Below are 12,722 nucleotides of genomic sequence, written 5' to 3' on the forward strand. Positions count from 1 at the left end.
CAAAGCTACACTGGGAAAGCGGAAGAGAAATGTATAATCATGGATATGGAGAACTAGGGGAGCAGACACACTTGCTTTGGTTTGCAGATCCAGTGAAGTGAAAAATCAGAACTAGAAACGTATGCACCTTTCTAGCAGCAAAGCCGTCTCTGCGTTCTTCTCAGCCTCCAGTGTAGGGCGGCGCTGGGAGAAACTTTGCGCCCTCTGGAAAGTTTAGAAAATGAACCACGAAAGGGAGGCCACATTTCGGGGGTTTGCGGGCCCCGCGATGTTTTCCACAGCTTTTCGAGTGGCAAGAGGAGAGCAACAACGTGAAAATGCCCCGTGCCGTGCCGGGGCGTCCACCGGAGTCCTGCCAGCTGTCCCGCGCTGGCGTGAGCTCGGGGGGGGTGGGACCCGAGCTGGCGGCCACGGGTCTCCCGCTGCGGGTCTGTCGGCTCGGGGGCGGGGCGGGGGAGGCTGCTGAGATGATGAATGGGAGACTAAGGCCACCCTCTAGCCCCGGCCCTGCAGCCAGCGAGGGCTGTCCAGCCAATGAATGGTGGAAGGGGCGCAGAAGTCAGGAGCGCTGGGGGCGCCACACCAGGTAAGGGGTCCAGCTTGGGAGCGGGGAGGGCGGACTCTGGGGGTTCGGGAGTTGCTGACTTGTGCTACGTGGAGCAAGCAGAAAAGAAGGAAGGCGGAGGAAGAGAAGACGCTGGCGTCGGCGCTGCTCCTCCGGCCCTCCCTCTGCGCCCCCTCCTCCTGCCAGCGCGCCAAAGCCGGGCAGTAGGGCCGACCGGCGGCTGACGCTTCCCGAGTGGCGACTCCATCTGCAGCTCCGCTGCTGAGTGCGGGCCAGATCTGGGGCGGCCAGGGCCCGGAGCCGCGGAGCCCTCCCCGCCGCCCGGCCGAGCACGGGATCCCGGCGGGGTGGGCGCAGGGGGCGGCCTCGCTCTGTGCGACGGCCGAGGGGCGGGCGGAGGGACGGACTCGGCTGGCGGCGGGGCGGGGGCCGCCGGGACTGGGCGCGCGGCCTGAAGCCAACCCGGAGGCGGCGGGAGCTGGACGCGCGGCGGCAGCAAGCGCAGGTAAAGGGGCCGGCGCGGCGTGTGGGGACGGCGCCCCCTGGGCGCGAAGCCAGAGGCCGCGGCGACGGCTCTTTCGCCACACGGCGCACTGGTCTCACACTGTCCCGCCGCGGACGGGCTTTGTGGTTGGGGGCGCGCGTGCGGGTGCCAGAGAGAGTGTGAGTGCGCGCGCTGGGCCACGGCGCGGGTGGGTGGCCGTGAGTTCTTGCGAGCCGGCCTGCAGGAGGCGAGGCTCCCCTGGCCTCCCGCACCCAGCGGCTGGCCGATCCTCGGGAGGGAAGTTGCCGCAGCCGCCCGGGCCGCCGGCCCTCCTGTCCCGCGCCAGGTCAGTGCGCCCCGGGGCCCGCCCAAGTGACACTTAGGTGGCCTCCGGTTACCTGGGTCGGGGTGGGTGCGCGGGAGAGTTTACGAGGGGCCCTCGAAATTTTCCCAAAACCTCGTCCCGCTGGACGTGCACCTCCGAGGGGTCCCTGCGCCACTGGGGCTTCCACACCTCTCGTTTCCCACTGACGACTCGGTTGTCCCCTCACACCGGGCTGAGGACTTTTAACTAAGTTTCTGTCCAGCCGCCTAACAAACGTGCTTAGCAAGTAACTGGAGGTTGTAAGGCAAGGGAGGGACCTGGCTTTGAGTTGATGGTTTTGAAATCGACGGCTCCTTTGGCTTGCGTGGGACTGCTTTGTGGTGAATGGATTTAAAGTTTATTCTTGTTTTTCTTTGCTGCCATTTGGCCTTTGAAATGTTACGAGTGAAGGCATTCAGGACTTGCTGCTGCCTGCTGTCTGGGGCCTGAGGTTGTGGCTCTCTGCTTCTGCTCCCCTCTCTCCATTTTTGTTGAAATCCGTGGATTTTTTCATAAATATGGGTGCTGACTTGTTTCATTATGGACGCGTCGTTTCCTATGGGGTTAGATAGATATTGGTAAACATAAATATTGAAAACGTAAATAATGATCACAGCGAAATCCTCTATTCCTTCAGGCTCTAACAGTTTGTTTTTCACGTATTTGCATAAGTGTGTTTGCTCAGCTAAGCATAACTGGTAAGCCAGAGGTCTGTGATTCAGAGTCTGCAGTTCTGGTTAAGGGGAGACTGTGCACTTGGAAAATGCGAAGTTTTTAAAGAAGTTACTCTCTTGCCAGATAGAAGAGTGAGTCCAAGGAAAAAGGGTGAATGTTAAAGGTATGGTTATTGAACCAAACTAAATAGAATTAAAATACACAGGGAGGTAGAATGTCACCTAGTTGTTTCTGCCCTTGATTTCCATATCCCAGTAGGAGCGAGGATAATTGCCCCAATGCAAAATTATGAATAATAATCAGCATTGTAAGTATTATTAAGGTTGCATTTTTTTCTTGATACTTGTCTAATTTGAGGATAAAAACACCAAGTGGCAAGAGAAGGAGGTAGCTTGAGGCAGGAAGGCACGGGCGAGGAGCGAGGAGGGAAGGCTGGGTTGTCATCATCCGAGCCCGCAAGGCACACCACGTCCCCTAGCGGCGCGACCTCAGCCGGTCGGGTCAGCTCAGCTCCTGGTCTCCTCCGTCTCCCCATCCGGAAAATGGAAGGGGTTGGTGATCCTTGCTGTTCCTTCCAGCTTCCCAAATAGCTAGAAACCGGTGGGAGGTTATTTTATGTTAGAGCAGTAGGAAAAGGTAGAGGGGGAAGTGAGAGGTCCAGAGAGCCAGGAAGATGGAAGAAAACCAGCAACAGAGGATGCCTGGAGGAGAAAAATCCTTAAGCTGGGAGCTCATTTCCTCTGTTTTTTTTTTTTTTTTTTCTTTTCCTCAAGGGAATCAATACTTCCCCCCTCAGATCAGTCTCTTGTTACCTTTATTATTTAAAGCTTGTGAGTTTGCTTAGCTAATGCACTAAGGTGAGGTCAAGGTGATTCTTGCAGTCTGACTTATACTAGGCATCACTTGACCCATTTGCATCATTGCCTCTCAGGGGAACAGCTCCTGCTCAGGTCTGTGGGCACACAGCACTCTCCCTGTGAGTGATGGGAAAGAAATAACAGAGGTAAGAATGTAAGTGGCAGCCCTTTCGAAACTCCTATTTTTGTTCAAAGCTAATACTTTCCAGAAAGTAATTTGATTTTTTTTGTTGTTGTTGTTTCAAATTATACCATAGACTCTGCAAGGTTTTACTGAATCTATTCCATTAGTGACCTACTGGAACATTCAAAGAATAAAATTTTCACTTGCTCAGTGTTTTTGATACACAGTGACATTCAGTCTGAAGTAAGTGATATTTAGGGCCAAGAATAATTTCAAATGCTTAGTATGGAAAGTTGCAATCTGGGCAGAATACACTGTATCATTTTCACTGGGAAGCTCCAAGTATTCAGCAGATAACAGAACTTTTAGAATTTAGTTTGAGGTCAAGATTTTAATGTCTGTGCTTGATGTGTGGCCTATCTTCCTTTTCTTTTATGTTTTGGTATCAATATGCCTACACCCTTGAGGAACGTTATTTATTTTAAAAGCCGAACTGTGATGTAATAAAAACTTAAACATAAGCTCTTGGTTTAAAGTCCAATAGTCTTCTCTGGCCTTAAGTCAGCATCGTACTACTGTTTGGTTTCTTATTTTTACATGTCATGTGACCCTCTTATTTAAATATCCTTGGCCAGGTGTGGTGGCTCATGCCTGTAATCCCAACACTTTGGGAGGCTGAGGCAGGAGGATCACTTGAAGCCAGGAGTTTGAGACCAGCCTGGGCAACATAGTGAGACTCTGTCTCTACAAAAAAATAAATACATTAGCTGGGTATGGTGGCATGTGCGTGTAGTCTCAGCTACTTGGGAGGCGGAGGAGGGAGGATGGCTTCAGCCCAGGATTCAAGGCTGCAGTGAGCTGTGATTGTGCCATTGCACTACAGCCTGGGTGACAGAGAGAGACTGTCTCTTAAAAAAAAACTTAGGGAAAACTATTGTAGATGTCTTAGAAAGTTGAGAGAAAAGGAGGCGATTTTATTTCAGCAGTTACTGAATTCCTTCCATGTGGTAGATGCAAGGCTGGTGAAAAGGAAGCTCCAGAAAGAACTGCAATGCAGGGGGGAAGATGCAGTGAGCCTCACGATTTATATTGAATATGTATGTACAGTGTTGTGTAACTGGGTGGTAGCTGTAGGGTCCAAGAACTTTGGCATGCCAGGGAATGGAGAATTACGTTTCGATTCAGGGGACGACTTTATAAATGTGGCTTGAAGAATAACATATCTTTTAAAAGACGAATGGTGGGGTAATGAAGACAAAGAGTGTGGGGTGATGAAGGCTGGAAAGTTACAAAGGGACAAATTGTGGGGGAGTTGTGCTACATGGGGATAGGGAGGCGAGGAGGAAGTATTACATAACCTCAAGATGCAGAAAGACACTGAATAACACATATTGGGGCAGAGTGAGGGGCAGAGATGATGGACAGAGGACTGGGCTTTTATTCCACTACAATCCGTGTAACTTATGGCTGCTAGGTTTTAAGACACTATTGCCAGTTTACTCAAATTATATAAAGATTGTAGAATAAACTAATAAGTGGTTTCTTCCTCCCCACTCCCCGCAAATTGATAGTGCTTTGTACTTTTGAGAAATTTAGTTTAGTAAAAATTAATGATGCTATTGTGTTACAGCTAGACCTTGTGGAGCCTTTTGAACATGTGGGATTGAAGTCATTCTGCAAGCACAGAGCTGTCCAAGAAAACATTTTTTTCCCCCTCTCTTTTTGTTTAGGGAAGGGCTTGCTGGTTAATGCTAATTTAAACATGACTCTTCTGGCAACTGGCATTCTTGACCCTGTTTATGTTATACATGGTATTTAACCACAGTGGTTGGGTATTTGTAGCACAGAAGAAAAAGAATTATTATTAGTTTGAAACTGGCATTAATGCCTCTGTAAATGGTAGGGCAAGGCAGTAGAGGGAAGGAGAGAGGGGGGAAACCAAGTAGCACCCTGGGTACTGCAGTGAGAGATGACATAATGATGAGAATTCTTTAAGTTTAACTTCCCGTAGAAGTAACTTGCTTTCTATATATTTTAAATCCCTAGAGCTAAAGCATTTAACTCATTATCTTCACTCTGTGGGATCCATTTGGGAGAAGTATTCAGGAGCTCTGTAGGTTCACATGTGCTCCCCAGTACCTCTGTGTCACAGGAGGATATACGTCGGTTTTCAGTTGCATGTCAGAGGTGGAACTGACTTGGATGTCTCTGAATTGCTCTTGAATCTGGAGATGCTAGGGTACCCAGGAGACAGACAGGAAAGAGAAGAGGCTGAGCACAGTGACTAACGCCTGTAATCCCAGCACTTTGGGAGACTGAGGCGGGTGGATCACCTGAGGTCAAGAGTTTGAGACCAGCCTGGCCAACATGGTGAAACCCTGTGTCTACTAAAAATACAAAAAATTAGCCAGGTGTGGTGCCGGGCATCTGTAATCCCAGCTATTCAGGAGGCTGAGGCAGGAGAATTGCTTGAACCTGGGAGGTGGAGGTTGCAGTGAGCCAAGATTGTGCCATTGCACTCCACCCTGGGCAGACAGAATGAGACTCCATCTCAAAAAACTAAAAAAAAAAAAATAAAAACTAAAAAAAAAAAAGAAAAGAAAAAGAAAAAGAAGCTGGCCAAATTTCTTTCAATTACCTTGTGAATTCAATTTGAATGAATGATCTTCCCAGAAGTTTGTTTTATCTTCTGCAAGGGAACTTGAGTTTGGCATGTTTAATAAATTAAGTTAATTAAGTTGGAGAAGCCCAAGGTTAGTACACTTCATTTTAGGACACACTTTTGGTGGGAGAAGTGGAGGGGTGGTGTGGTGGTGGTGATGATTTTATTTAAACTCCTTGGCATTTTTTAGCAGGTTAGTATGATTTCAAAGCAGTGTTGTTGTATTATTAACTTGTGGGGCTGGGCCAAAGAAAATTGTCTTAATACTTGCATGTCCCTGTCATCTAATCAGTGCTATAGAAACTTTAACCCTGAAATCCATGTAAAATTCTAATTACTTTTTTCCAAGAAATGAAAGAGAACTATTTTACTGCATTCATGGATTTAGGTTATAATTTATTTTATTTTTGTGTTACTGTTTAAAAAAATTGATATAATGACAGGGCAGACCCTTAACTTTAGTCCAGTGCTAAAACAAACATGCAATAAACTTGCATGAGGCAGGGCAAGCTGTGTTTGTTGTATTATGAAAATAAAGGAAAATGTTTTCAAAACCATCCTTTTTCTCTAAAAGCAAAAGACTTTGACTAATACCCAGCCATGGGTGGGATTTCCAACTGTTGGTTGAAGGAAATTTTGTTCATTATGGCCATTACGTGTGCTATGTTTTTCAGAGTTTAGGATTTGCTATGCTGAGATTGCTACTGTGAACCGTTCCTTTATAGCCAGTTTCCCCGTATTCATTACCTTGTGTGTCTAAACAATGCTCTAGATTAAACTTTATGTCAATCTGCTATACTAAATTTTCTTCGCTTATGTCTAGGTGTTCTCTTTGACCAAACTTTAACTGCCCTGGTCCTGAAATTCTGCCCTAATTGAAGGATATTCCTGGGTCTTTGGAGGGAGAAATGGTTCAGGGGCAGAGGCAGAGGAAACATGTTTTTATTATTATTTTTTATTTTTATTTTTTTTAAGCCCCCATCTCAGGAGCACTTAACTGACTGCCTACTATATACCAGACTTTGTGCTAGTTACTAGGGGTGAGTGTGAATAAGGCAGGAATCCCACCCTCCAGGAGGAGCTTACGCACGATTAACAGATAATTACAATTCAGTGTAACAAGTTTTATGAGAGAGATAACTTTGCGGGAGCACCAAGCGAAGCACTTGACCCTTAGCAGTGAGGTGGTGGAGGTCAGGGAATGCTCCTGGAAGGTTAGGATCTGGAAGGACCCTGGAAGATAAACCAAGCCTAGAAGAGGTGAAAAAGGGATCAAAAGGCTTTCTGTCTCCAGTTTTGCTACTCCTGGGTAGGTCAAAGTGCCTGTCTTTTTACATCTGGAAAATAAGAATAAGAACTGATATCTGGTTGGTAATTCTAGTTTTCATTTACTACGTATTCCTTAATCCTTTATATTACTCTTCCATATTGAGTAGACATTTGTACCCACCCTATACTGGGAAGATAGCACTGCAGGAAACAAGATGTGGATGGATCCCTTCTGTCATGGAACTTACCTTCTATCATATGACATTAGTAAGAGAAGTTCTTTTAAAATGCCTTCAAACTCAGGCATATATATCTTGTTACTCTTCCATTTTAAGAACATTTTCTGCAAGATAATCTCAATACTTTGAGGTGAGTTGGCCTTTCCCTCTTAGGGAAGGAGACCACAGAGCCTGGTAATCTCATTTTCATTTTATATGCTTGAAATGTTTTGCTAGGATTTATGTGTTTTAAAGTCTAGAGATAGACATAGCTGTGTTTTATCTATAGCCCTGCCTTGCTTCCGTCTCATTTTCTCTATTCTTAATTTAACCCAACTTGTGTTTGAGATTCTTTGCTCAGTGTATAGTTTGCTTTCTAGAATAATTCAAATCTAGTGCCTGTGGAAAGTCAGACTTATTTCTTATTTATTTGAGATAGGGTCTTGGAGTGCAATGGCATAATCCTGGCTCACTGCAGCCTTGACCTCCTGGGCTCAAACTATTCTCCCACTACAGCCTTCCAAGTGGCTGGGATTGCAGGTGTGTGCCACTATGCCTGGTATTTTTTTCTTTTTCTTTTGCTTTTTTTTTTTTGCTTTTTTTTTTTTTTTTGCTTTTCTTAACTGCTTTAATTAAATTTTACAGAATAAAGATATTGACAGAATAAGAATACAAACCTGAGGACCATTTTCCCTCAAAATGCACATATTGAATACGTTGCCCGTCCTGACACAGGAGGAATTAATGCAACAGAAAACATTACCATGCAGGGAAAAAATACATCTTTTACTAAGACAAATTTAGCAGGCCCAGGATTACCTGTATGGTTCTCTGTACCATGCTTAATTACTTGTATGGTACAGAAAATCATAAAGTCTTTTTTTTTTTTTTGAGGTTTCAAGATTTTTTTTTATTTATGAGTTTATGTTTTATTTTTTATTTTTTATTATACTTTAAGTTCTAGGGTTCATGTGCATAACGTGCAGGTTTGTTACATATGTATACTTGTGCCATGTTGGTGTGCTGCACCCATCAACTCGTCAGCACCCATCAAGTCATCATTTATATCATGTATAACTCCGCAATGCAATCCCTCCCCCCTCCCCCCTCCCCAAGATAGGCCCCAGTGTGTGATGTTCCCCTTCCCGAGTCCAAGTTTCCTCATTGTTCAGTTCCCACCAATGAGTGAGAACATGCGGTGTTTGGTTTTCTCTTCTTGTGATAGTTTGCTAAGAATGATGGTTTCCAGCTGCATCCATGTCCCTACAAAGGACGCAAACTCATCCTTTTTTATGGCTGCATAGTATTCCATGGTGTATATGTGCCACATTTTCTTAATCCAGTCTGTCACAGATGGACATTTGGGTTGATTCCAAGTCTTTGCTATTGTGAATAGTGCCGCAATAAACATACGTGTGCATGTGTCTTTGTAGTAGAACAATTTATAATCCTTTGAGTATATACCCAGTAGTGGGATGGCTGGGTCATATGGTACATCTAGTTCTAGATCCTTGAGGAATCGCCATACTGTTTTCCATAATGGTTGAACTAGTTTACAATCCCACCAACAGTGTAAAAGTGTTCCTATTTCTCCACATCCTCTCCAACACCTGTTGTTTCCTGATTTTTTAATGATTGCCATTCTAAGTGGTGTGAGATGGTATCTTATTGTGGTTTTGATTTGCATTTCTCTGATGGCCAGTGATGATGAGCATTTTTTCATGTGTCTGTTGGCTGTATGAATGTCTTCTTTTGAGAAATGTCTGTTCATATCCTTTCCCCACTTTTGATGGGGTTGTTTGTTTTTTTCTTGTATATTTGTTTGAGTTCTTTGTAGATTCTGGATATTACCCTTTGTCAGATGAGTAGGTTGCAAAAATTTTCTCCATTCTGTAGGTTGCCTGTTCACTCTGATGGTAGTTTCTTTTGCTGTGCAGAAGCTCTTTAGTTTAATTAGATCCCATTTGTCAATTTTGGCTTTTGTTGCCGTTGCTTTTGGTGTTTTAGACATGAAGTCCTTGCCCATGCCTATGTCCTGAATGGTACTACCTAGATTTTCTTCTAGGGTTTTTATGGTATTAGGTCTAACATTTAAGTCTCTAATCCATCTTGAATTAATCTTCATATAAGGAGTAAGGAAAGGATCCAGTTTCAGCTTTCTACTTATGGCTAGCCAATTTTCCCAGCACCATTTATTAAATAGAGAATCCTTTCCCCATTTCTTGTTCTCTCAGGTTTGTCAAAGATCAGATGGCTGTAGATGTGTGTATTATTTCTGAGGACTCTGTTCTGTTCCATTGGTCTATATCTCTGTTTTGGTACCAGTACCATGCTGTTTTGGTTACTGTAGCCTTGTAGTATAGTTTGAAGTCAGGTAGCGTGATGCCTCCAGCTTTGTCCTTTTGACTTAGGATTGTCTTGGCAATGCGGGCTCTTTTTTGGTTCCATATGAACTTTAAAGCAGTTTTTCCAATTCTGTGAAGAAAGTCATTGGTAGCTTGATGGGGATGGCATTGAATCTATAAATCACCTTGGGCAGTATGGCCATTTTCATGATGTTGATTCTTCCTATCCATGAGCATGGTATGTTCTTCCATTTGTTTGTGTCCTCTTTGATTTCACTGAGCAGTGGTTTGTAGTTCTCCTTGAAGAGGTCCTTGACATCCCTTGTAAGTTGGATTCCTAGGTATTTTATTCTCTTTGAAGCAATTGTGAATGGAAGTTGATTCCTGATTTGGCTCTCTGCTTGTCTGTTACTGGTGTATAAGAATGCTTGTGATTTTTGCACATTAATTTTGTATCCTGAGACTTTGCTGAAGTTGCTTATCAGCTGAAGGAGATTTTGGGCTGAGATGATGGGGTTTTGTAAATATACAATCATGTCATCTGCAAACAGGGACAATTTGACTTCTTCTTTTCCTAACTGGATACCCTTGATTTCTTTCTCTTGCCTGATTGCCCTAGCCAGAACTTCCAACACTATGTTGAATAGGAGTGGTGAGAGAGGGCATCCCTGTCTTGTGCCAGTTTTCAGAGGGAATTTTTCCAGTTTTGCCCATTCAGTATGATATTGGCTGTGGGTTTGTCATAAATAGCTCTTATTATTTTGAGATATGTTCCATCAATACCGAATTTATTGAGCATTTTTAGCATGAAGGGCTGTTGAATTTTGTCAAAAGCCTTTTCTGCATCTATTGAGATAATCATGTGGTTCTTGTCTTTGGTTCTGTTTATATGCTGGATTAAGTTTATTGATTTGCGAATGTTGAACCAGCCTTGCATCCCAGGGATGAAGCCCACTTGATCATGGTGGATAAGCTTTTTGATGTGCTGCGGAATCCGGTTTGCCAGTAATTTATTGAGAATTTTTGCATCGATGTTCATCAGAGATATTGGTCTAAAATTCTCTTTTTTTGTTGTGTCTCTGCCAGGCTTTGGTATCAGGATGATGTTGGCCTCATAAAATGAGTTAGGCAGGATTCTCTCTTTTTCTATGGATTGGAATAGTTTCAGAAGGAATGGTACCAGCTCCTCCTTGTACCTCTGGTAGAATTAAGCTGTGAATCCATCTGGTCCTGGACTTTTTTTGGTGGGTAGGCTATTAATTGTTGCCTCAATTTGAGAGCCTGCTATTGGTCTATTCAGGGATTCAACTTCTTCCTGGTTTAGTCTTGGGAGAGTGTAAGTGTCCAGGAAATTATCCATTTCTTCTAGATTTTCTAGTTGATTTGCGTAGAGGTGTTTATAGTATTCTCTGATGGTAGTTTGTATTTCTGTGGGGTCGGTGGTGATATCTCCTTTATCATTTTTTATTGCATCTATTGATTCCTCTCTCTTTTCTTCTTTATTAGTCTTGCTAGCGGTCTGTCAATTTTGTTGATCTTTTCAAAAAACAACTCCTGGATTCCTTGATTTTTTGGAGGGTTTTTTGTGTCTCTATCTCCTTCAGTTCTGCTCTGATCTTAGTTATTTCTTGCCTTCTGCTAGCTTTTGAATGTGTTTGTTCTTGCCTCTCTAGTTCTTTTAATTGTGATGTTAGAGTGTCAATTTTAGATCTCTCCAGCTTTCTCTTGTGGGCATTTAGTGCTATAAATTTCCTCTACACACTGCTTTAAATGTGTCCCAGAGATTCTGGTATGTTGTATCTTTGTTCTCATTGGTTTCAAAGAACATCTTTATTTCTGCTTTCATTTCGTTATGTACCCAGTAGTCATTCAGGAGCAGGTTGTTCAGTTTCCATGTAGTTGAGTGGTTTTGATTGAGTTTCTTAATCCTGAGTTCTAGTTTGATTGCACTGTGGTCTGAGAGACAGTTTGTTATAATTTCTGTTCTTTGACATTTGCCGAGGAGTGCTTTACTTCCAATTATGTGGTCAATTTTGGAATAAGTGTGATGTGGTGCTGAGAAGAATGTATATTCTGTTGATTTGGGGTGGAGAGTTCTATAGATGTCTATTAGGTCCGCTTGGTGCAGAGATGAGTTCAATTCCTGGATATCCTTGTTAACTTTCTGTCTCGTTGATCTGTCTAATGTTGACAGTGGAGTGTTAAAGTCTCCCATTATTATTGTAGAGGAGTCTAAGTCTCTTTGTAAGTCTCTAAGGACTTGCTTTATGAATCTGGGTGCTCCTGTATTGGGTGCATATATATTTAGGATAGTTAGCTCTTCCTGTTGAATTGATCCCTTTACCATTATGTAATGTCCTTCTTTGTCTCTTTTGATCTTTGATGGTTTAACGTCTGTTTTATCAGAGACTAGGATTGCAACCCCTGCCTTTTTTTGTTCTCCATTTGCTTGGTAGATCTTCCTCCATCCCTTTATTTTGAGCCTATGTATGTCTCTGCATGTGAGATGGGTCTCCTGAATACAGCAGACTGATGGGTCTTGACTCTTTATCCAGTTTGCCAGTCTGTGTCTTTTAACTGGAGCATTTAGTCCATTTACATTTAAGGTTAATATTGTTATGTGTGAACTTGATCCTGCCATTATGATATTAACTGATTATTTTGCTCGTTAGTTGATGCAGTTTCTTCCTAGCCTTGATGGTCTTTACATTTTGGCATGTTTTTGCAATGGCTGGTAGCGGTTGTTCCTTTCCATGTTTAAGGCTTCCTTCATGGTCTCTTGTAAGGCAGACCTGGTGGTGAGAAAATCTCTAAGCATTTGCTTATCTGTAAAGGATTTTATTTCTCCTTCACTGATGAAACTTAGTTTGGCTGGATATGAAATTCTGGGTTTAAAACTCTTTTCTTTAAGAACGTTGAATATTGGCCCCCACTGTCTTCTGGCTTGTAGAGTTTCTGCCGAGAGATCTGCTGTTAGTCTGATGGGCTTCCCTTTGTGGGTAACCTGACCTTTCTCTCTGGCTGCCCTTAAGATTTTTTCCTTCATTTTGACTTTGGTGAATCTGGCAATTATGTATTTTGGAGTTGCTCTTCTGGAGGAGTATCTTTGTGGCATTCTCTGTATTTCCTGAATTTGAATGTTGGCCTGCCCTACTAGGT

The 12,722-nt window shown here is 43.5% G+C and overlaps 1 protein-coding gene across 3 annotated transcripts in view; it reads left to right on the forward strand.

Moving 5' to 3' along the window:
* Window positions 1-382: 382 nt before the first annotated feature.
* Window positions 383-12,722, forward strand: part of LPAR1 (lysophosphatidic acid receptor 1) — a 184,800-nt gene continuing 172,460 nt past the window's right edge. Inside the window, exon 1 of one of the 3 annotated variants that reach the window (XM_033237838.1) lies at window positions 383-586. The gene's annotated coding sequence lies outside the window, so the exon portion shown is untranslated. Of the gene's footprint in view, window positions 587-767; window positions 1,071-12,722 lie in introns of those variants that run through there. The other 2 variants (XM_033237837.1, XM_033237841.1) reach the window with 2 other exon arrangements.

This window comes from Trachypithecus francoisi, unplaced genomic scaffold (assembly GCF_009764315.1).
Source record: "Trachypithecus francoisi isolate TF-2019V2 unplaced genomic scaffold, Tfra_2.0 Lachesis_group16, whole genome shotgun sequence".
Classification (NCBI taxonomy): Eukaryota; Metazoa; Chordata; class Mammalia; order Primates; family Cercopithecidae; genus Trachypithecus; species Trachypithecus francoisi.